General features: G+C 46.4%; 32 non-coding genes across 32 annotated transcripts; all 32 read right to left on the bottom strand.

The window, feature by feature from the left end:
* Positions 1-274: 274 nt before the first annotated feature.
* On the bottom strand, positions 275-346 carry TRNAC-GCA (transfer RNA cysteine (anticodon GCA)). Its single transcript has one exon. It is a non-coding gene; the product is annotated as a tRNA-Cys (tRNA).
* A 58-nt stretch (positions 347-404) lies between these two features.
* TRNAC-GCA (transfer RNA cysteine (anticodon GCA)) lies at positions 405-476 on the bottom strand. The gene has a single exon. It is a non-coding gene; the product is annotated as a tRNA-Cys (tRNA).
* Positions 477-1,051: 575 nt separating this feature from the next.
* TRNAC-GCA (transfer RNA cysteine (anticodon GCA)) lies at positions 1,052-1,123 on the bottom strand. The gene has a single exon. It is a non-coding gene; the product is annotated as a tRNA-Cys (tRNA).
* Positions 1,124-1,440: 317 nt separating this feature from the next.
* TRNAC-GCA (transfer RNA cysteine (anticodon GCA)) lies at positions 1,441-1,512 on the bottom strand. The gene has a single exon. It is a non-coding gene; the product is annotated as a tRNA-Cys (tRNA).
* Positions 1,513-1,700: 188 nt separating this feature from the next.
* TRNAC-GCA (transfer RNA cysteine (anticodon GCA)) lies at positions 1,701-1,772 on the bottom strand. Its single transcript has one exon. It is a non-coding gene; the product is annotated as a tRNA-Cys (tRNA).
* Positions 1,773-1,960: 188 nt separating this feature from the next.
* TRNAC-GCA (transfer RNA cysteine (anticodon GCA)) lies at positions 1,961-2,032 on the bottom strand. Its single transcript has one exon. It is a non-coding gene; the product is annotated as a tRNA-Cys (tRNA).
* Positions 2,033-2,350: 318 nt separating this feature from the next.
* TRNAC-GCA (transfer RNA cysteine (anticodon GCA)) lies at positions 2,351-2,422 on the bottom strand. The gene has a single exon. It is a non-coding gene; the product is annotated as a tRNA-Cys (tRNA).
* A 57-nt stretch (positions 2,423-2,479) lies between these two features.
* Positions 2,480-2,551, bottom strand: TRNAC-GCA (transfer RNA cysteine (anticodon GCA)). Its single transcript has one exon. It is a non-coding gene; the product is annotated as a tRNA-Cys (tRNA).
* A 316-nt stretch (positions 2,552-2,867) lies between these two features.
* Positions 2,868-2,939, bottom strand: TRNAC-GCA (transfer RNA cysteine (anticodon GCA)). The gene has a single exon. It is a non-coding gene; the product is annotated as a tRNA-Cys (tRNA).
* A 187-nt stretch (positions 2,940-3,126) lies between these two features.
* TRNAC-GCA (transfer RNA cysteine (anticodon GCA)) lies at positions 3,127-3,198 on the bottom strand. The gene has a single exon. It is a non-coding gene; the product is annotated as a tRNA-Cys (tRNA).
* A 188-nt stretch (positions 3,199-3,386) lies between these two features.
* On the bottom strand, positions 3,387-3,458 carry TRNAC-GCA (transfer RNA cysteine (anticodon GCA)). Its single transcript has one exon. It is a non-coding gene; the product is annotated as a tRNA-Cys (tRNA).
* A 187-nt stretch (positions 3,459-3,645) lies between these two features.
* TRNAC-GCA (transfer RNA cysteine (anticodon GCA)) lies at positions 3,646-3,717 on the bottom strand. Its single transcript has one exon. It is a non-coding gene; the product is annotated as a tRNA-Cys (tRNA).
* Positions 3,718-4,034: 317 nt separating this feature from the next.
* On the bottom strand, positions 4,035-4,106 carry TRNAC-GCA (transfer RNA cysteine (anticodon GCA)). Its single transcript has one exon. It is a non-coding gene; the product is annotated as a tRNA-Cys (tRNA).
* Positions 4,107-4,554: 448 nt separating this feature from the next.
* TRNAC-GCA (transfer RNA cysteine (anticodon GCA)) lies at positions 4,555-4,626 on the bottom strand. Its single transcript has one exon. It is a non-coding gene; the product is annotated as a tRNA-Cys (tRNA).
* Positions 4,627-5,074: 448 nt separating this feature from the next.
* On the bottom strand, positions 5,075-5,146 carry TRNAC-GCA (transfer RNA cysteine (anticodon GCA)). The gene has a single exon. It is a non-coding gene; the product is annotated as a tRNA-Cys (tRNA).
* Positions 5,147-5,984: 838 nt separating this feature from the next.
* Positions 5,985-6,056, bottom strand: TRNAC-GCA (transfer RNA cysteine (anticodon GCA)). Its single transcript has one exon. It is a non-coding gene; the product is annotated as a tRNA-Cys (tRNA).
* A 448-nt stretch (positions 6,057-6,504) lies between these two features.
* Positions 6,505-6,576, bottom strand: TRNAC-GCA (transfer RNA cysteine (anticodon GCA)). Its single transcript has one exon. It is a non-coding gene; the product is annotated as a tRNA-Cys (tRNA).
* Positions 6,577-7,673: 1,097 nt separating this feature from the next.
* TRNAC-GCA (transfer RNA cysteine (anticodon GCA)) lies at positions 7,674-7,745 on the bottom strand. Its single transcript has one exon. It is a non-coding gene; the product is annotated as a tRNA-Cys (tRNA).
* A 317-nt stretch (positions 7,746-8,062) lies between these two features.
* TRNAC-GCA (transfer RNA cysteine (anticodon GCA)) lies at positions 8,063-8,134 on the bottom strand. The gene has a single exon. It is a non-coding gene; the product is annotated as a tRNA-Cys (tRNA).
* Positions 8,135-8,582: 448 nt separating this feature from the next.
* TRNAC-GCA (transfer RNA cysteine (anticodon GCA)) lies at positions 8,583-8,654 on the bottom strand. The gene has a single exon. It is a non-coding gene; the product is annotated as a tRNA-Cys (tRNA).
* Positions 8,655-9,102: 448 nt separating this feature from the next.
* Positions 9,103-9,174, bottom strand: TRNAC-GCA (transfer RNA cysteine (anticodon GCA)). Its single transcript has one exon. It is a non-coding gene; the product is annotated as a tRNA-Cys (tRNA).
* An 838-nt stretch (positions 9,175-10,012) lies between these two features.
* On the bottom strand, positions 10,013-10,084 carry TRNAC-GCA (transfer RNA cysteine (anticodon GCA)). The gene has a single exon. It is a non-coding gene; the product is annotated as a tRNA-Cys (tRNA).
* A 1,228-nt stretch (positions 10,085-11,312) lies between these two features.
* TRNAC-GCA (transfer RNA cysteine (anticodon GCA)) lies at positions 11,313-11,384 on the bottom strand. The gene has a single exon. It is a non-coding gene; the product is annotated as a tRNA-Cys (tRNA).
* A 318-nt stretch (positions 11,385-11,702) lies between these two features.
* Positions 11,703-11,774, bottom strand: TRNAC-GCA (transfer RNA cysteine (anticodon GCA)). Its single transcript has one exon. It is a non-coding gene; the product is annotated as a tRNA-Cys (tRNA).
* Positions 11,775-11,962: 188 nt separating this feature from the next.
* On the bottom strand, positions 11,963-12,034 carry TRNAC-GCA (transfer RNA cysteine (anticodon GCA)). Its single transcript has one exon. It is a non-coding gene; the product is annotated as a tRNA-Cys (tRNA).
* A 317-nt stretch (positions 12,035-12,351) lies between these two features.
* TRNAC-GCA (transfer RNA cysteine (anticodon GCA)) lies at positions 12,352-12,423 on the bottom strand. Its single transcript has one exon. It is a non-coding gene; the product is annotated as a tRNA-Cys (tRNA).
* A 448-nt stretch (positions 12,424-12,871) lies between these two features.
* TRNAC-GCA (transfer RNA cysteine (anticodon GCA)) lies at positions 12,872-12,943 on the bottom strand. The gene has a single exon. It is a non-coding gene; the product is annotated as a tRNA-Cys (tRNA).
* A 448-nt stretch (positions 12,944-13,391) lies between these two features.
* Positions 13,392-13,463, bottom strand: TRNAC-GCA (transfer RNA cysteine (anticodon GCA)). Its single transcript has one exon. It is a non-coding gene; the product is annotated as a tRNA-Cys (tRNA).
* A 6,688-nt stretch (positions 13,464-20,151) lies between these two features.
* TRNAC-GCA (transfer RNA cysteine (anticodon GCA)) lies at positions 20,152-20,223 on the bottom strand. The gene has a single exon. It is a non-coding gene; the product is annotated as a tRNA-Cys (tRNA).
* Positions 20,224-20,671: 448 nt separating this feature from the next.
* Positions 20,672-20,743, bottom strand: TRNAC-GCA (transfer RNA cysteine (anticodon GCA)). The gene has a single exon. It is a non-coding gene; the product is annotated as a tRNA-Cys (tRNA).
* A 188-nt stretch (positions 20,744-20,931) lies between these two features.
* On the bottom strand, positions 20,932-21,003 carry TRNAC-GCA (transfer RNA cysteine (anticodon GCA)). The gene has a single exon. It is a non-coding gene; the product is annotated as a tRNA-Cys (tRNA).
* Positions 21,004-21,321: 318 nt separating this feature from the next.
* Positions 21,322-21,393, bottom strand: TRNAC-GCA (transfer RNA cysteine (anticodon GCA)). The gene has a single exon. It is a non-coding gene; the product is annotated as a tRNA-Cys (tRNA).
* Positions 21,394-21,671: the final 278 nt, after the last annotated feature.

The following is a 21,671-nucleotide window of genomic DNA, read 5'->3' as shown; positions in this document are numbered from 1 at the left end:
ATCCGTGCTGTTGCAGGGGGAACTCGGGTTCAAACCAAGGACCTCTCGATCTGCAGTCGAATGCTCTACCACTGAACTATTACCCCTTGTTCAAGGCCCCAAAGTCGATTTAACTAAAATAAACGGAATGATCCGTGCTTTTACAGGGGGAACTTGGGTTTCAACCAAGGACCTCTCGATCTGCAGTCGAATGCTCTACCACTGAGCTTTTCCCCCTTTTTCAGAACCGTAATGTCGATTTAACCAAAATAAACGAAATGATCCGCGCTGTTACAGGGGGAACTCGGGTTTGAACCAAGGACCTCTCGATCTGCAGTCGAATGCTCTACCACTGAGCTATTCCCCCTTGTTCAAGGCCCCAATGTCGATTTAACTAAAATAAACGTAATGATCCGTGCTGTTACAGGGGGAACTTGGGTTTGAACCAAGGACCTCTCGATCTGCAGTCGAATGCTCTACCACTGAGCTATTCCCCCTTGTTCAAGGCCCCAAAGTCGATTTAACTAAAATAAACGGAATGATCCGTGCTGTTACAGGGGGAACTTGGGTTTAACCAAGGACCTCTCGATCTGCAGTCGAATGCTCTACCACTTAGCTATTCCCTTTTGTTCAGAGCAGTTATGTCGATTTAACTAAAATAAACGGAATGATCCGTGCGGTTACAGGGGAACTCGCGTTTGAACGAAGGACCTCTCGATCTGCAGTCGAATGCTCTACCACTGAGCTATTCCCCCTTGTTCAAGGCCGTTATATCGATTTAACTAAAATAAACGAAATGATCCGTGCTGTTACAGGGGGAACCCGGGTTTGAACCAAGGACCTCTCGATCTGCAGTCGAATGCTCTACCACTGAGCTATTCCCCTTGTTCATAGCCGTAATGTCGATTTAACTAAAATAAACGGAATGATCCGTGCTTTTACAGGGGGAACTTGGGTTTGAAAGAAGGACCTCTCGATCTGCAGTCGAATGCTCTACAACTGAGCTAGTCTCCCTTGTTCAGAACCGTAATGTCGATTTAACCAAAATAAACGAAATGATCCGTGCTTTTACAGGGGGAACTCGGGTTTAAACCAAGGACCTCTCGATCTGCAGTCGAATGCTCTACCACTGAGCTATTCCCCCTTGTTCATAGCCGTAATGTCGATTTAACTAAAATAAACGGAATGATCCGTGCTTTTACAGGGGGAACTTAGGTTTGAACCAAGGACCTCTCGATCTGCAGTCGAATGCTCTACCACTGAGCTATTCCCCCTTGTTCAAGGCAGTTATGTCGATTTAACTAAAATAAGCGGAATGATCCGTGCTGTTACAGGGGGAACTTGGGTTTGAACCAAGGACCTCTCATCTGCAGTCGAATGCTCTACCACTGAGCTACTCCCTTTTGTTCAGAGCCGTAATGTCGATTTAACTAAAATAAACGGAATGATCCGTGCTGTTACAGGGAGAACTCGGGTTTGAACCAAGGACCTCTCGATCTGCAGTCGAATGCTCTACCACTGAGCTATTCCCCCTTGATCAAGGCCCCAATGTCGATTTAACTAAAATAAACGTAATGATCCGTGCTGTTACAGGGGGAACTCGGGTTTGAACCAAGGACCTCTCGATCTGCAGTCGAATGCTCTACCACTGAGCTATTACCCCTTGTTCAAGGCCCCAAAGTCGATTTAACTAAAATAAACGGCATGATCCGTGCTGTTACAGGGGGAACTCGGGTTTGAACCAAGGAACTCTCGATCTGCAGTCGAATGCTCTACCACTGAGCTATTCCCCCTTGTTCAGAACCGTAATGTCGATTTAACCAAAATAAACGAAATGATCCGTGCTGTTGCAGGGGGAACTCGGGTTCAAACCAAGGACCTCTCGATCTGCAGTCGAATGCTCTACCACTGAGCTATTACCCCTTGTTCAAGGCCCCAAAGTCGATTTAACTAAAATAAACTGAATGATCCGTGCTGTTACAGGGGGAACTCGGGTTTGAACCAAGGACCTCTCGATCTGCAGTCGAATGCTCTACCACTGAGCTATTCCCCCTTGTTCAAGGCCCCAAAGTCGATTTAACTAAAATAAACGGAATGATCCGTTTTTTTACAAGGGGAACTTGGGTTTGAACGAAGGACCTCTCGGTCTGCAGTCGAATGCTCTACCACTGAGCTATTCCCCCTTGTTCAAGGCCGTTATGTCGATTTAACTAAAATAAACGGAATGATCCGTGCTTTTACAGGGTGAACTTGGGTTTCAACCAAGGACCTCTCGATCTGCAGTCGAATGCTCTACCACTGAGCTTTTCCCCCTTTTTCAGAACCGTAATGTCGATTTAACCAAAATAAACGAAATGATCCGTGCTGTTACAGGGGGAACTCGGGTTTGAACCAAGGACCTCTCGATCTGCAGTCGAATGCTCTACCACTGAGCTATTCCCCCTTGTTCAAGGCCCCAATGTCGATTATCTAAAATAAACGTAATGATCCGTGCTGTTACAGGGGGAACTTGGGTTTGAACCAAGGACCTCTCGATCTGCAGTCGAATGCTCTACCACTGAGCTATTCCCCCTTGTTCAAGGCCCCAAAGTCGATTTAACTAAAATAAACGGAATGATCCGTGCTGTTACAGGGGGAACTTGGGTTTAACCAAGGACCTCTCGATCTGCAGTCGAATGCTCTACCACTTAGCTATTCCCTTTTGTTCAGAGCAGTTATGTCGATTTAACTAAAATAAACGGAATGATCCGTGCAGTTACAGGGGAACTCGCGTTTGAACGAAGGACCTCTCGATCTGCAGTCGAATGCTCTACCACTGAGCTATTCCCCCTTGTTCAAGGCCGTTATATCGATTTAACTAAAATAAACGAAATGATCCGTGCTGTTACAGGGGGAACTCGGGTTTGAACCAAGGACCTCTCGATCTGCAGTCGAATGCTCTACCACTGAGCTATTCCCCTTGTTCATAGCCGTAATGTCGATTTAACTAAAATAAACGGAATGATCCGTGCTTTTACAGGGGGAACTTGGGTTTGAAAGAAGGACCTCTCGATCTGCAGTCGAATGCTCTACAACTGAGCTAGTCTCCCTTGTTCAGAACCGTAATGTCGATTTAACCAAAATAAACGAAATGATCCGTGCTTTTACAGGGGGAACTCGGGTTTAAACCAAGGACCTCTCGATCTGCAGTCGAATGCTCTACCACTGAGCTATTCCCCCTTGTTCATAGCCGTAATGTCGATTTAACTAAAATAAACGGAATGATCCGTGCTTTTACAGGGGGAACTTAGGTTTGAACCAAGGACCTCTCGATCTGCAGTCGAATGCTCTACCACTGAGCTATTCCCCCTTGTTCAAGGCCGTTATGTCGATTTAACTAGAATAAGCGGAATGATCCGTGCTGTTACAGGGGGAACTCGGGTTTGAACCAAGGACCTCTCGATCTGCAGTCGAATGCTCTACCACTGAGCTATTCCCCTTGTTCATAGCCGTAATGTCGATTTAACTAAAATAAACGGAATGATCCGTGCTTTTACAGGGGGAACTTGGGTTTGAAAGAAGGACCTCTCGATCTGCAGTCGAATGCTCTACAACTGAGCTAGTCTCCCTTGTTCAGAACCGTAATGTCGATTTAACCAAAATAAACGAAATGATCCGTGCTTTTACAGGGGGAACTCGGGTTTAAACCAAGGACCTCTCGATCTGCAGTCGAATGCTCTACCACTGAGCTATTCCCCCTTGTTCATAGCCGTAATGTCGATTTAACTAAAATAAACGGAATGATCCGTGCTTTTACAGGGGGAACTTAGGTTTGAACCAAGGACCTCTCGATCTGCAGTCGAATGCTCTACCACTGAGCTATTCCCCCTTGTTCAAGGCCGTTATGTCGATTTAACTAGAATAAGCGGAATGATCCGTGCTGTTACAGGGGGAACTTGGGTTTGAACCAAGGACCTCTCATCTGCAGTCGAATGCTCTACCACTGAGCTACTCCCTTTTGTTCAGAGCCGTAATGTCGATTTAACTAAAATAAACGGAATGATCCGTGCTGTTACAGGGAGAACTCGGGTTTGAACCAAGGACCTCTCGATCTGCAGTCGAATGCTCTACCACTGAGCTATTCCCCCTTGATCAAGGCCCCAATGTCGATTTAACTAAAATAAACGTAATGATCCGTGCTGTTACAGGGGGAACTCGGGTTTGAACCAAGGACCTCTCGATCTGCAGTCGAATGCTCTACCACTTAGCTATTCCCCCTTGTTCAAGGCCCCAAGGTCGATTTAACTAAAATAAACGGAATGATCCGTGCTGTTACAGGGGGAATTCGGGTTTTTAACGAAGGACCTCTCGATCTGCAGTAAATGCTCTACCACTGAGCTATTCCCCCTTGTTCAGAACCGTAATGTCGATTTAACCAAAATAAACGAAATGATCCGTGCTGTTGCAGGGGGAACTCGGGTTCAAACCAATGACCTCTCGATCTGCAGTCGAATGCTCTACCACTGAGCTATTACCCCTTGTTCAAGGCCCCAAAGTCGATTTAACTAAAATAAACGGAATGATCCGTGCTGTTACAGGGGGAACTCGGGTTTGAACCAAGGACCTCTCGATCTGCAGTCGAATGCTCTACCACTGAGCTATTCCCCCTTGTTCATAGCCGTAATGTCGATTTAACTAAAATAAAAGAAATGATCCGTGCTGTTGCAGGGGGAACTCGGGTTTAAACCAAGGACCTCTCGATCTGCAGTCGAATGCTCTACCACTGAGCTATTACCCCTTGTTCAAGGCCCCAAAGTCGATTTAACTAAAATAAACGGAATGATCCGTGCTTTTACAGGGGGAACATAGGTTTGAACCAAGGACCTCTCGATCTGCAGTCGAATGCTCTACCACTGAGCTATTCCCCCTTGTTCAAGGCCCCAAAGTCGATTTAACTAAAATAAACGGAATGATCCGTTCTTTTACAAGGGGAACTTGGGTTTGAACGAAGGACCTCTCGATCTGCAGTCGAATGCTCTACCACTGAGCTATTCCCCCTTGTTCAAGGCCGTTATGTCGATTTAACTAAAATAAACGGAATGATCCGTGCTGTTACAGGGGGAACTCGGGTTTGAACCAAGGACCTCTCGATCTGCAGTCGAATGCTCTACCACTGAGCTATTCCCCCTTGTTCAAGGCCGTTATGTCAATTTAACTAAAATAAACGGAATGATCCGTGCTGTTACAGGGGGAACTTGGGTTTGAACCCAGGACCTCTCGATCTGCAGTCGAATGCTCTACCACTGAGCTCTTCCCCCTTTTTCGGAACCGTAATGTCGATTTAACCAAAATAAACGAAATGATCCGTGCTGTTACAGGGGGAACTCGGGTTTGAACCAAGAACCTCTCGATCTGCAGTCGAATGCTCTACCACTGAGATATTCCCCCTTGTTCAAGGCCCCAATGTCGATTTAACTAAAATAAACGTAATGATCCGTGCTGTTACAGGGGGAACTCGGGTTTGAACCCAGGACCTCTCGATCTGCAGTCGAATGCTCTACCACTGAGCTATTCCCCCTTTTTCAGAACCGTAATGTCGATTTAACCAAAATAAACGAAATGATCCGTGCTGTTACAGGGGGAACTCGGGTTTGAACCAAGAACCTCTCGATCTGCAGTCGAATGCTCTACCACTGAGATATTCCCCCTTGTTCAAGGCCCCAATGTCGATTTAACTAAAATAAACGTAATGATCCGTGCTGTTACAGGGGGAACTTGGGTTTGAACCAAGGACCTCTCGATCTGCAGTCGAATGCTCTACAACTTAGCTATTCCCCCTTGTAAAAGGCCGTAATGTCGGTTTAACTAAAATAAACGGAATGATCCGTGCTATTACAGGGGGAACTCCGGTTTGAACCAAGGACCTCTCGATCTGCAGTCGAATGCTCTACCACTGAGCTATTCCCTTTTGTTCAGAGCCGTTATGTCGATTTAACTAAAATAAACGGAATGATCCGTGCTGTTACAGGGAGAACTCGGGTTTGAACCAAGGACCTCTCGATCTGCAGTCGAATGCTCTACCACTGAGCTATTCCCCCTTGTTCAAAGCCCCAATGTCGATTTAACTAAAATAAAAGAAATGATCCGTGCTGTTGCAGGGGGAACTCGGGTTTAAACCAAGGACCTCTCGATCTGCAGTCGAATGCTCTACCACTGAGCTATTACCCCTTGTTCAAGGCCCCAAAGTCGATTTAACTAAAATAAACGGAATGATCCGTGCTTTTACAGGGGGAACATAGGTTTGAACCAAGGACCTCTCGATCTGCAGTCGAATGCTCTACCACTGAGCTATTCCCCCTTGTTCAAGGCCCCAAAGTCGATTTAACTAAAATAAACGGAATGATCCGTTCTTTTACAAGGGGAACTTGGGTTTGAACGAAGGACCTCTCGATCTGCAGTCGAATGCTCTACCACTGAGCTATTCCCCCTTGTTCAAGGCCGTTATGTCGATTTAACTAAAATAAACGGAATGATCCGTGCTGTTACAGGGGGAACTCGGGTTTGAACCAAGGACCTCTCGATCTGCAGTCGAATGCTCTACCACTGAGCTATTCCCCCTTGTTCAAGGCCGTTATGTCAATTTAACTAAAATAAACGGAATGATCCGTGCTGTTACAGGGGGAACTTGGGTTTGAACCCAGGACCTCTCGATCTGCAGTCGAATGCTCTACCACTGAGCTCTTCCCCCTTTTTCGGAACCGTAATGTCGATTTAACCAAAATAAACGAAATGATCCGTGCTGTTACAGGGGGAACTCGGGTTTGAACCAAGAACCTCTCGATCTGCAGTCGAATGCTCTACCACTGAGATATTCCCCCTTGTTCAAGGCCCCAATGTCGATTTAACTAAAATAAACGTAATGATCCGTGCTGTTACAGGGGGAACTCGGGTTTGAACCCAGGACCTCTCGATCTGCAGTCGAATGCTCTACCACTGAGCTATTCCCCCTTTTTCAGAACCGTAATGTCGATTTAACCAAAATAAACGAAATGATCCGTGCTGTTACAGGGGGAACTCGGGTTTGAACCAAGAACCTCTCGATCTGCAGTCGAATGCTCTACCACTGAGATATTCCCCCTTGTTCAAGGCCCCAATGTCGATTTAACTAAAATAAACGTAATGATCCGTGCTGTTACAGGGGGAACTTGGGTTTGAACCAAGGACCTCTCGATCTGCAGTCGAATGCTCTACAACTTAGCTATTCCCCCTTGTAAAAGGCCGTAATGTCGGTTTAACTAAAATAAACGGAATGATCCGTGCTATTACAGGGGGAACTCCGGTTTGAACCAAGGACCTCTCGATCTGCAGTCGAATGCTCTACCACTGAGCTATTCCCTTTTGTTCAGAGCCGTTATGTCGATTTAACTAAAATAAACGGAATGATCCGTGCTGTTACAGGGAGAACTCGGGTTTGAACCAAGGACCTCTCGATCTGCAGTCGAATGCTCTACCACTGAGCTATTCCCCTTGTTCATAGCCGTAATGTCGATTTAACTAAAATAAACGGAATGATCCGTGCTTTTACAGGGGGAACTTGGGTTTGAAAGAAGGACCTCTCGATCTGCAGTCGAATGCTCTACAACTGAGCTAGTCTCCCTTGTTCAGAACCGTAATGTCGATTTAACCAAAATAAACGAAATGATCCGTGCTTTTACAGGGGGAACTCGGGTTTAAACCAAGGACCTCTCGATCTGCAGTCGAATGCTCTACCACTGAGCTATTCCCCCTTGTTCATAGCCGTAATGTCGATTTAACTAAAATAAACGGAATGATCCGTGCTTTTACAGGGGGAACTTAGGTTTGAACCAAGGACCTCTCGATCTGCAGTCGAATGCTCTACCACTGAGCTATTCCCCCTTGTTCAAGGCCGTTATGTCGATTTAACTAGAATAAGCGGAATGATCCGTGCTGTTACAGGGGGAACTTGGGTTTGAACCAAGGACCTCTCATCTGCAGTCGAATGCTCTACCACTGAGCTACTCCCTTTTGTTCAGAGCCGTAATGTCGATTTAACTAAAATAAACGGAATGATCCGTGCTGTTACAGGGAGAACTCGGGTTTGAACCAAGGACCTCTCGATCTGCAGTCGAATGCTCTACCACTGAGCTATTCCCCCTTGATCAAGGCCCCAATGTCGATTTAACTAAAATAAACGTAATGATCCGTGCTGTTACAGGGGGAACTCGGGTTTGAACCAAGGACCTCTCGATCTGCAGTCGAATGCTCTACCACTTAGCTATTCCCCCTTGTTCAAGGCCCCAAGGTCGATTTAACTAAAATAAACGGAATGATCCGTGCTGTTACAGGGGGAATTCGGGTTTTTAACGAAGGACCTCTCGATCTGCAGTAAATGCTCTACCACTGAGCTATTCCCCCTTGTTCAGAACCGTAATGTCGATTTAACCAAAATAAACGAAATGATCCGTGCTGTTGCAGGGGGAACTCGGGTTCAAACCAATGACCTCTCGATCTGCAGTCGAATGCTCTACCACTGAGCTATTACCCCTTGTTCAAGGCCCCAAAGTCGATTTAACTAAAATAAACGGAATGATCCGTGCTGTTACAGGGGGAACTCGGGTTTGAACCAAGGACCTCTCGATCTGCAGTCGAATGCTCTACCACTGAGCTATTCCCCCTGGTTCATAGCCGTAATGTCGATTTAACTAAAATAAACGAAATGATCCGTGCTGTTGCAGGGGGAACTCGGGTTTAAACCAAGGACCTCTCGATCTGCAGTCGAATGCTCTACCACTGAGCTATTACCCCTTGTTCAAGGCCCCAAAGTCGATTTAACTAAAATAAACGGAATGATCCGTGCTTTTACAGGGGGAACATAGGTTTGAACCAAGGACCTCTCGATCTGCAGTCGAATGCTCTACCACTGAGCTATTCCCCCTTGTTCAAGGCCCCAAAGTCGATTTAACTAAAATAAACGGAATGATCCGTTCTTTTACAAGGGGAACTTGGGTTTGAACGAAGGACCTCTCGATCTGCAGTCGAATGCTCTACCACTGAGCTATTCCCCCTTGTTCAAGGCCGTTATGTCGATTTAACTAAAATAAACGGAATGATCCCTGCTGTTACAGGGGGAACTCGGGTTTGAACCAAGGACCTCTCGATCTGCAGTCGAATGCTCTACCACTGAGCTATTCCCCCTTGTTCAAGGCCGCTATGTCAATTTAACTAAAATAAACGGAATGATCCGTGCTGTTACAGGGGGAACTTGGGTTTGAACCCAGGACCTCTCGATCTGCAGTCGAATGCTCTACCACTGAGCTCTTCCCCCTTTTTCGGAACCGTAATGTCGATTTAACCAAAATAAACGAAATGATCCGTGCTGTTACAGGGGGAACTCGGGTTTGAACCAAGAACCTCTCGATCTGCAGTCGAATGCTCTACCACTGAGATATTCCCCCTTGTTCAAGGCCCCAATGTCGATTTAACTAAAATAAACGTAATGATCCGTGCTGTTACAGGGGGAACTCGGGTTTGAACCCAGGACCTCTCGATCTGCAGTCGAATGCTCTACCACTGAGCTATTCCCCCTTTTTCGGAACCGTAATGTCGATTTAACCAAAATAAACGAAACGATCCGTGCTGTTACAGGGGGAACTCGGGTTTGAACCAAGAACCTCTCGATCTGCAGTCGAATGCTCTACCACTGAGATATTCCCCCTTGTTCAAGGCCCCAATGTCGATTTAACTAAAATAAACGTAATGATCCGTGCTGTTACAGGGGGAACTTGGGGTTGAACCAAGGACCTCTCGATCTGCAGTCGAATGCTCTACAACTTAGCTATTCCCCCTTGTAAAAGGCCGTAATGTCGGTTTAACTAAAATAAACGGAATGATCCGTGCTATTACAGGGGGAACTCCGGTTTGAACCAAGGACCTCTCGATCTGCAGTCGAATGCTCTACCACTGAGCTATTCCCTTTTGTTCAGAGCCGTTATGTCGATTTAACTAAAATAAACGGAATGATCCGTGCTGTTACAGGGAGAACTCGGGTTTGAACCAAGGACCTCTCGATCTGCAGTCGAATGCTCTACCACTGAGCTATTCCCCCTTGTTCAAAGCCCCAATGTCGATTTAACTAAAATAAACGTAATGATCCGTGCTGTTACAGGGGGAACTCGGGTTTGAACCAAGGACCTCTCGATCTGCAGTCGAATGCTCTACCACTTAGCTATTCCCCCTTGTTCAAGGCCCCAAGGTCGATTTAACTAAAATAAACGGAATGATCCGTGCTGTTACAGGGGGAATTCGGGTTTTTAACGAAGGACCTCTCGATCTGCAGTAAATGCTCTACCACTGAGCTATTCCCCCTTGTTCAGAACCGTAATGTCGATTTAACCAAAATAAACGAAATGATCCGTGCTGTTGCAGGGGGAACTCGGGTTCAAACCAATGACCTCTCGATCTGCAGTCGAATGCTCTACCACTGAGCTATTACCCCTTGTTCAAGGCCCCAAAGTCGATTTAACTAAAATAAACGGAATGATCCGTGCTGTTACAGGGGGAACTTGGGTTTGAACCCAGGACCTCTCGATCTGCAGTCGAATGCTCTACCACTGAGCTCTTCCCCCTTTTTCGGAACCGTAATGTCGATTTAACCAAAATAAACGAAATGATCCGTGCTGTTACAGGGGGAACTCGGGTTTGAACCAAGAACCTCTCGATCTGCAGTCGAATGCTCTACCACTGAGATATTCCCCCTTGTTCAAGGCCCCAATGTCGATTTAACTAAAATAAACGTAATGATCCGTGCTGTTACAGGGGGAACTCGGGTTTGAACCCAGGACCTCTCGATCTGCAGTCGAATGCTCTACCACTGAGCTATTCCCCCTTTTTCGGAACCGTAATGTCGATTTAACCAAAATAAACGAAATGATCCGTGCTGTTACAGGGGGAACTCGGGTTTGAACCAAGAACCTCTCGATCTGCAGTCGAATGCTCTACCACTGAGATATTCCCCCTTGTTCAAGGCCCCAATGTCGATTTAACTAAAATAAACGTAATGATCCGTGCTGTTACAGGGGGAACTTGGGTTTGAACCAAGGACCTCTCGATCTGCAGTCGAATGCTCTACAACTTAGCTATTCCCCCTTGTAAAAGGCCGTAATGTCGGTTTAACTAAAATAAACGGAATGATCCGTGCTATTACAGGGGGAACTCCGGTTTGAACCAAGGACCTCTCGATCTGCAGTCGAATGCTCTACCACTGAGCTATTCCCTTTTGTTCAGAGCCGTTATGTCGATTTAACTAAAATAAACGGAATGATCCGTGCTGTTACAGGGAGAACTCGGGTTTGAACCAAGGACCTCTCGATCTGCAGTCGAATGCTCTACCACTGAGCTATTCCCCCTTGTTCAAAGCCCCAATGTCGATTTAACTAAAATAAACGTAATGATCCGTGCTGTTACAGGGGGAACTCGGGTTTGAACCAAGGACCTCTCGATCTGCAGTCGAATGCTCTACCACTTAGCTATTCCCCCTTGTTCAAGGCCCCAAGGTCGATTTAACTAAAATAAACGGAATGATCCGTGCTGTTACAGGGGGAATTCGGGTTTTTAACGAAGGACCTCTCGATCTGCAGTAAATGCTCTACCACTGAGCTATTCCCCCTTGTTCAGAACCGTAATGTCGATTTAACCAAAATAAACGAAATGATCCGTGCTGTTGCAGGGGGAACTCGGGTTTAAACCAAGGACCTCTCGATCTGCAGTCGAATGCTCTACCACTGAGCTATTCCCCCTTGTTCATAGCCGTAATGTCGATTTAACTAAAATAAACGGAATGATCCGTGCTTTTACAGGGGGAACTTAGGTTTGAACCAAGGACCTCTCGATCTGCAGTCGAATGCTCTACCACTGAGCTATTCCCCCTTGTTCAAGGCCGTTATGTCGATTTAACTAGAATAAGCGGAATGATCCGTGCTGTTACAGGGGGAACTCGGGTTTGAACCAAGGACCTCTCGATCTGCAGTCGAATGCTCTACCACTGAGCTATTCCCCTTGTTCATAGCCGTAATGTCGATTTAACTAAAATAAACGGAATGATCCGTGCTTTTACAGGGGGAACTTGGGTTTGAAAGAAGGACCTCTCGATCTGCAGTCGAATGCTCTACAACTGAGCTAGTCTCCCTTGTTCAGAACCGTAATGTCGATTTAACCAAAATAAACGAAATGATCCGTGCTTTTACAGGGGGAACTCGGGTTTAAACCAAGGACCTCTCGATCTGCAGTCGAATGCTCTACCACTGAGCTACTCCCTTTTGTTCAGAGCCGTAATGTCGATTTAACTAAAATAAACGGAATGATCCGTGCTGTTACAGGGAGAACTCGGGTTTGAACCAAGGACCTCTCGATCTGCAGTCGAATGCTCTACCACTGAGCTATTCCCCCTTGATCAAGGCCCCAATGTCGATTTAACTAAAATAAACGTAATGATCCGTGCTGTTACAGGGGGAACTCGGGTTTGAACCAAGGACCTCTCGATCTGCAGTCGAATGCTCTACCACTTAGCTATTCCCCCTTGTTCAAGGCCCCAAGGTCGATTTAACTAAAATAAACGGAATGATCCGTGCTGTTACAGGGGGAATTCGGGTTTTTAACGAAGGACCTCTCGATCTGCAGTAAATGCTCTACCACTGAGCTATTCCCCCTTGTTCAGAACCGTAATGTCGATTTAACCAAAATAAACGAAATGATCCGTGCTGTTGCAGGGGGAACTCGGGTTCAAACCAATGACCTCTCGATCTGCAGTCGAATGCTCTACCACTGAGCTATTACCCCTTGTTCAAGGCCCCAAAGTCGATTTAACTAAAATAAACGGAATGATCCGTGCTGTTACAGGGGGAACTCGGGTTTGAACCAAGGACCTCTCGATCTGCAGTCGAATGCTCTACCACTGAGCTATTCCCCCTTGTTCATAGCCGTAATGTCGATTTAACTAAAATAAACGAAATGATCCGTGCTGTTGCAGGGGGAACTCGGGTTTAAACCAAGGACCTCTCGATCTGCAGTCGAATGCTCTACCACTGAGCTATTACCCCTTGTTCAAGGCCCCAAAGTCGATTTAACTAAAATAAACGGAATGATCCGTGCTTTTACAGGGGGAACATAGGTTTGAACCAAGGACCTCTCGATCTGCAGTCGAATGCTCTACCACTGAGCTATTCCCCCTTGTTCAAGGCCCCAAAGTCGATTTAACTAAAATAAACGGAATGATCCGTTCTTTTACAAGGGGAACTTGGGTTTGAACGAAGGACCTCTCGATCTGCAGTCGAATGCTCTACCACTGAGCTATTCCCCCTTGTTCAAGGCCGTTATGTCGATTTAACTAAAATAAACGGAATGATCCGTGCTGTTACAGGGGGAACTCGGGTTTGAACCAAGGACCTCTCGATCTGCAGTCGAATGCTCTACCACTGAGCTATTCCCCCTTGTTCAAGGCCGTTATGTCAATTTAACTAAAATAAACGGAATGATCCGTGCTGTTACAGGGGGAACTTGGGTTTGAACCCAGGACCTCTCGATCTGCAGTCGAATGCTCTACCACTGAGCTCTTCCCCCTTTTTCGGAACCGTAATGTCGATTTAACCAAAATAAACGAAATGATCCGTGCTGTTACAGGGGGAACTCGGGTTTGAACCAAGAACCTCTCGATCTGCAGTCGAATGCTCTACCACTGAGATATTCCCCCTTGTTCAAGGCCCCAATGTCGATTTAACTAAAATAAACGTAATGATCCGTGCTGTTACAGGGGTAACTCGGGTTTGAACCCAGGACCTCTCGATCTGCAGTCGAATGCTCTACCACTGAGCTATTCCCCCTTTTTCGGAACCGTAATGTCGATTTAACCAAAATAAACGAAATGATCCGTGCTGTTACAGGGGGAACTCGGGTTTGAACCAAGAACCTCTCGATCTGCAGTCGAATGCTCTACCACTGAGATATTCCCCCTTGTTCAAGGCCCCAATGTCGATTTAACTAAAATAAACGTAATGATCCGTGCTGTTACAGGGGGAACTTGGGTTTGAACCAAGGACCTCTCGATCTGCAGTCGAATGCTCTACAACTTAGCTATTCCCCCTTGTAAAAGGCCGTAATGTCGGTTTAACTAAAATAAACGGAATGATCCGTGCTATTACAGGGGGAACTCCGGTTTGAACCAAGGACCTCTCGATCTGCAGTCGAATGCTCTACCACTGAGCTATTCCCTTTTGTTCAGAGCCGTTATGTCGATTTAACTAAAATAAACGGAATGATCCGTGCTGTTACAGGGAGAACTCGGGTTTGAACAAAGGACCTCTCGATCTGCAGTCGAATGCTCTACCACTGAGCTATTCCCCCTTGTTCAAAGCCCCAATGTCGATTTAACTAAAATAAACGTAATGATCCGTGCTGTTACAGGGGGAACTCGGGTTTGAACCAAGGACCTCTCGATCTGCAGTCGAATGCTCTACCACTTAGCTATTCCCCCTTGTTCAAGGCCCCAAGGTCGATTTAACTAAAATAAACGGAATGATCCGTGCTGTTACAGGGGGAATTCGGGTTTTTAACGAAGGACCTCTCGATCTGCAGTAAATGCTCTACCACTGAGCTATTCCCCCTTGTTCAGAACCGTAATGTCGATTTAACCAAAATAAACGAAATGATCCGTGCTGTTGCAGGGGGAACTCGGGTTCAAACCAATGACCTCTCGATCTGCAGTCGAATGCTCTACCACTGAGCTATTACCCCTTGTTCAAGGCCCCAAAGTCGATTTAACTAAAATAAACGGAATGATCCGTGCTGTTACAGGGGGAACTTGGGTTTGAACCCAGGACCTCTCGATCTGCAGTCGAATGCTCTACCACTGAGCTCTTCCCCCTTTTTCGGAACCGTAATGTCGATTTAACCAAAATAAACGAAATGATCCGTGCTGTTACAGGGGGAACTCGGGTTTGAACCAAGAACCTCTCGATCTGCAGTCGAATGCTCTACCACTGAGATATTCCCCCTTGTTCAAGGCCCCAATGTCGATTTAACTAAAATAAACGTAATGATCCGTGCTGTTACAGGGGGAACTCGGGTTTGAACCCAGGACCTCTCGATCTGCAGTCGAATGCTCTACCACTGAGCTATTCCCCCTTTTTCGGAACCGTAATGTCGATTTAACCAAAATAAACGAAATGATCCGTGCTGTTACAGGGGGAACTCGGGTTTGAACCAAGAACCTCTCGATCTGCAGTCGAATGCTCTACCACTTAGCTATTCCCCCTTGTTCAAGGCCCCAAGGTCGATTTAACTAAAATAAACGGAATGATCCGTGCTGTTACAGGGGGAACTTGGGTTTGAACCCAGGACCTCTCGATCTGCAGTCGAATGCTCTACCACTGAGCTCTTCCCCCTTTTTCGGAACCGTAATGTCGATTTAACCAAAATAAACGAAATGATCCGTGCTGTTACAGGGGGAACTCGGGTTTGAACCAAGAACCTCTCGATCTGCAGTCGAATGCTCTACCACTGAGATATTCCCCCTTGTTCAAGGCCCCAATGTCGATTTAACTAAAATAAACGTAATGATCCGTGCTGTTACAGGGGGAACTCGGGTTTGAACCCAGGACCTCTCGATCTGCAGTCGAATGCTCTACCACTGAGCTATTCCCCCTTTTTCGGAACCGTAATGTCGATTTAACCAAAATAAACGAAATGATCCGTGCTGTTACAGGGGGAACTCGGGTTTGAACCAAGAACCTCTCGATCTGCAGTCGAATGCTCTACCACTGAGATATTCCCCCTTGTTCAAGGCCCCAATGTCGATTTAACTAAAATAAACGTAATGATCCGTGCTGTTACAGGGGGAACTTGGGTTTGAACCAAGGACCTCTCGATCTGCAGTCGAATGCTCTACAACTTAGCTATTCCCCCTTGTAAAAGGCCGTAATGTCGGTTTAACTAAAATAAACGGAATGATCCGTGCTATTACAGGGGGAACTCCGGTTTGAACCAAGGACCTCTCGATCTGCAGTCGAATGCTCTACCACTGAGCTATTCCCTTTTGTTCAGAGCCGTTATGTCGATTTAACTAAAATAAACGGAATGATCCGTGCTGTTACAGGGAGAACTCGGGTTTGAACAAAGGACCTCTCGATCTGCAGTCGAATGCTCTACCACTGAGCTATTCCCCCTTGTTCAAAGCCCCAATGTCGATTTAACTAAAATAAACGTAATGATCCGTGCTGTTACAGGGGGAACTCGGGTTTGAACCAAGGACCTCTCGATCTGCAGTCGAATGCTCTACCACTTAGCTATTCCCCCTTGTTCAAGGCCCCAAGGTCGATTTAACTAAAATAAACGGAATGATCCGTGCTGTTACAGGGGGAATTCGGGTTTTTAACGAAGGACCTCTCGATCTGCAGTAAATGCTCTACCACTGAGCTATTCCCCCTTGTTCAGAACCGTAATGTCGATTTAACCAAAATAAACGAAATGATCCGTGCTGTTGCAGGGGGAACTCGGGTTCAAACCAATGACCTCTCGATCTGCAGTCGAATGCTCTACCACTGAGCTATTACCCCTTGTTCAAGGCCCCAAAGTCGATTTAACTAAAATAAACGGAATGATCCGTGCTGTTACAGGGGGAACTTGGGTTTGAACCCAGGACCTCTCGATCTGCAGTCGAATGCTCTACCACTGAGCTCTTCCCCCTTTTTCGGAACCGTAATGTCGATTTAACCAAAATAAACGAAATGATCCGTGCTGTTACAGGGGGAACTCGGGTTTGAACCAAGAACCTCTCGATCTGCAGTCGAATGCTCTACCACTGAGATATTCCCCCTTGTTCAAGGCCCCAATGTCGATTTAACTAAAATAAACGTAATGATCCGTGCTGTTACAGGGGGAACTCGGGTTTGAACCCAGGACCTCTCGATCTGCAGTCGAATGCTCTACCACTGAGCTATTCCCCCTTTTTCGGAACCGTAATGTCGATTTAACCAAAATAAACGAAATGATCCGTGCTGTTACAGGGGGAACTCGGGTTTGAACCAAGAACCTCTCGATCTGCAGTCGAATGCTCTACCACTTAGCTATTCCCCCTTGTTCAAGGCCCCAAGGTCGATTTAACTAAAATAAACGGAATGATCCGTGCTGTTACAGGGGGAATTCGGGTTTTTAACGAAGGACCTCTCGATCTGCAGTAAATGCTCTACCACTGAGCTATTCCCCCTTGTTCAGAACCGTAATGTCGATTTAACCAAAATAAACGAAATGATCCGTGCTGTTGCAGGGGGAACTCGGGTTCAAACCAATGACCTCTCGATCTGCAGTCGAATGCTCTACCACTGAGCTATTACCCCTTGTTCAAGGCCCCAAAGTCGATTTAACTAAAATAAACGGAATGATCCGTGCTGTTACAGGGGGAACTTGGGTTTGAACCCAGGACCTCTCGATCTGCAGTCGAATGCTCTACCACTGAGCTCTTCCCCCTTTTTCGGAACCGTAATGTCGATTTAACCAAAATAAACGAAATGATCCGTGCTGTTACAGGGGGAACTCGGGTTTGAACCAAGAACCTCTCGATCTGCAGTCGAATGCTCTACCACTGAGATATTCCCCCTTGTTCAAGGCCCCAATGTCGATTTAACTAAAATAAACGTAATGATCCGTGCTGTTACAGGGGGAACTCGGGTTTGAACCCAGGACCTCTCGATCTGCAGTCGAATGCTCTACCACTGAGCTATTCCCCCTTTTTCGGAACCGTAATGTCGATTTAACCAAAATAAACGAAATGATCCGTGCTGTTACAGGGGGAACTCGGGTTTGAACCAAGAACCTCTCGATCTGCAGTCGAATGCTCTACCACTGAGATATTCCCCCTTGTTCAAGGCCCCAATGTCGATTTAACTAAAATAAACGTAATGATCCGTGCTGTTACAGGGGGAACTTGGGTTTGAACCAAGGACCTCTCGATCTGCAGTCGAATGCTCTACAACTTAGCTATTCCCCCTTGTAAAAGGCCGTAATGTCGGTTTAACTAAAATAAACGGAATGATCCGTGCTATTACAGGGGGAACTCCGGTTTGAACCAAGGACCTCTCGATCTGCAGTCGAATGCTCTACCACTGAGCTATTCCCTTTTGTTCAGAGCCGTTATGTCGATTTAACTAAAATAAACGGAATGATCCGTGCTGTTACAGGGAGAACTCGGGTTTGAACAAAGGACCTCTCGATCTGCAGTCGAATGCTCTACCACTGAGCTATTCCCCCTTGTTCAAAGCCCCAATGTCGATTTAACTAAAATAAACGTAATGATCCGTGCTGTTACAGGGGGAACTCGGGTTTGAACCAAGGACCTCTCGATCTGCAGTCGAATGCTCTACCACTTAGCTATTCCCCCTTGTTCAAGGCCCCAAGGTCGATTTAACTAAAATAAACGGAATGATCCGTGCTGTTACAGGGGGAATTCGGGTTTTTAACGAAGGACCTCTCGATCTGCAGTAAATGCTCTACCACTGAGCTATTCCCCCTTGTTCAGAACCGTAATGTCGATTTAACCAAAATAAACGAAATGATCCGTGCTGTTGCAGGGGGAACTCGGGTTCAAACCAATGACCTCTCGATCTGCAGTCGAATGCTCTACCACTGAGCTATTACCCCTTGTTCAAGGCCCCAAAGTCGATTTAACTAAAATAAACGGAATGATCCGTGCTGTTACAGGGGGAACTTGGGTTTGAACCCAGGACCTCTCGATCTGCAGTCGAATGCTCTACCACTGAGCTCTTCCCCCTTTTTCGGAACCGTAATGTCGATTTAACCAAAATAAACGAAATGATCCGTGCTGTTACAGGGGGAACTCGGGTTTGAACCAAGAACCTTTCGATCTGCAGTCGAATGCTCTACCACTGAGATATTCCCCCTTGTTCAAGGCCCCAATGTCGATTTAACTAAAATAAACGTAATGATCCGTGCTGTTACATGGGGAACTCGGGTTTGAACCCAGGACCTCTCGATCTGCAGTCGAATGCTCTACCACTGAGCTATTCCCCCTTTTTCGGAACCGTAATGTCGATTTAACCAAAATAAACGAAATGATCCGTGCTGTTACAGGGGGAACTCGGGTTTGAACCAAGAACCTCTCGATCTGCAGTCGAATGCTCTACCACTTAGCTATTCCCCCTTGTTCAAGGCCCCAAGGTCGATTTAACTAAAATAAACGGAATGATCCGTGCTGTTACAGGGGGAATTCGGGTTTTTAACGAAGGACCTCTCGATCTGCAGTAAATGCTCTACCACTGAGCTATTCCCCCTTGTTCAGAACCGTAATGTCGATTTAACCAAAATAAACGAAATGATCCGTGCTGTTGCAGGGGGAACTCGGGTTCAAACCAATGACCTCTCGATCTGCAGTCGAATGCTCTACCACTGAGCTATTACCCCTTGTTCAAGGCCCCAAAGTCGATTTAACTAAAATAAACGGAATGATCCGTGCTGTTACAGGGGGAACTTGGGTTTGAACCCAGGACCTCTCGATCTGCAGTCGAATGCTCTACCACTGAGCTCTTCCCCCTTTTTCGGAACCGTAATGTCGATTTAACCAAAATAAACGAAATGATCCGTGCTGTTACAGGGGGAACTCGGGTTTGAACCAAGAACCTCTCGATCTGCAGTCGAATGCTCTACCACTGAGATATTCCCCCTTGTTCAAGGCCCCAATGTCGATTTAACTAAAATAAACGTAATGATCCGTGCTGTTACAGGGGGAACTCGGGTTTGAACCCAGGACCTCTCGATCTGCAGTCGAATGCTCTACCACTGAGCTATTCCCCCTTTTTCGGAACCGTAATGTCGATTTAACCAAAATAAACGAAATGATCCGTGCTGTTACAGGGGGAACTCGGGTTTGAACCAAGAACCTCTCGATCTGCAGTCGAATGCTCTACCACTGAGATATTCCCCCTTGTTCAAGGCCCCAATGTCGATTTAACTAAAATAAACGTAATGATCCGTGCTGTTACAGGGGGAACTTGGGTTTGAACCAAGGACCTCTCGATCTGCAGTCGAATGCTCTACAACTTAGCTATTCCCCCTTGTAAAAGGCCGTAATGTCGGTTTAACTAAAATAAACGGAATGATCCGTGCTGTTACAGGGAGAACTCGGGTTTGAACCAAGGACCTCTCGATCTGCAGTCGAATGCTCTACCACTGAGCTATTCCCCCTTGTTCAAAGCCCCAATGTCGATTTAACTAAAATAAACGTAATGATCCGTGCTGTTACAGGGGGAACTCGGGTTTGAACCAAGGACCTCTCGATCTGCAGTCGAATGCTCTACCACTTAGCTATTCCCCCTTGTTCAAGGCCCCAAGGTCGATTTAACTAAAATAAACGGAATGATCCGTGCTGTTACAGGGGGAATTCGGGTTTTTAACGAAGGACCTCTCGATCTGCAGTAAATGCTCTACCACTGAGCTATTCCCCCTTGTTCAGAACCGTAATGTCGATTTAACCAAAATAAACGAAATGATCCGTGCTGTTGCAGGGGGAACTCGGGTTCAAACCAATGACCTCTCGATCTGCAGTCGAATGCTCTACCACTGAGCTATTACCCCTTGTTCAAGGCCCCAAAGTCGATTTAACTAAAATAAACGGAATGATCCGTGCTGTTACAGGGGGAACTCGGGTTTGAACCAAGGACCTCTCGATCTGCAGTCGAATGCTCTACCACTGAGCTATTCCCCCTTGTTCATAGCCGTAATGTCGATTTAACTAAAATAAACGAAATCATCCGTGCTGTTGCAGGGGGAACTCGGGTTTAAACCAAGGACCTCTCGATCTGCAGTCGAATGCTCTACCACTGAGCTATTACCCCTTGTTCAAGGCCCCAAAGTCGATTTAACTAAAATAAACGGAATGATCCGTGCTGTTACAGGGGGAACTCGGGTTTGAACCAAGGACCTCTCGATCTGCAGTCGAATGCTCTACCACTGAGCTATTCCCCCTTGTTCATAGCCGTAATGTCGATTTAACTAAAATAAACGGAATGATCCGTGCTTTTACAGGGGGAACATAGGTTTGAACCAAGGACCTCTCGATCTGCAGTCGAATGCTCTACCACTGAGCTATTCCCCCTTGTTCAAGGCCCCAAAGTCGATTTAACTAAAATAAACGGAATGATCCGTTCTTTTACAAGGGGAACTTGGGTTTGAACGAAGGACCTCTCGATCTGCAGTCGAATGCTCTACCACTGAGCTATTCCCCCTTGTTCAAGGCCGTTATGTCGATTTAACTAAAATAAACGGAATGATCCGTGCTGTTACAGGGGGAACTCGGGTTTGAACCAAGGACCTCTCGATCTGCAGTCGAATGCTCTACCACTGAGCTATTCCCCCTTGTTCAAGGCCGTTATGTCAATTTAACTAAAATAAACGGAATGATCCGTGCTGTTACAGGGGGAACTTGGGTTTGAACCCAGGACCTCTCGATCTGCAGTCGAATGCTCTACCACTGAGCTCTTCCCCCTTTTTCGGAACCGTAATGTCGATTTAACCAAAATAAACGAAATGATCCGTGCTGTTACAGGGGGAACTCGGGTTTGAACCAAGAACCTCTCGATCTGCAGTCGAATGCTCTACCACTGAGATATTCCCCCTTGTTCAAGGCCCCAATG

Source organism: Phalangium opilio, unplaced genomic scaffold (genome assembly GCF_054372755.1).
Source record: "Phalangium opilio isolate 3A_F unplaced genomic scaffold, DU_Popi_V2 ptg000230l_1, whole genome shotgun sequence".
In the NCBI taxonomy this organism is placed as follows: Eukaryota; Metazoa; Arthropoda; class Arachnida; order Opiliones; family Phalangiidae; genus Phalangium; species Phalangium opilio.
Note: the sequence above shows the minus strand (reverse complement) of the source record. Positions and strands in the feature narration are given on the sequence as shown.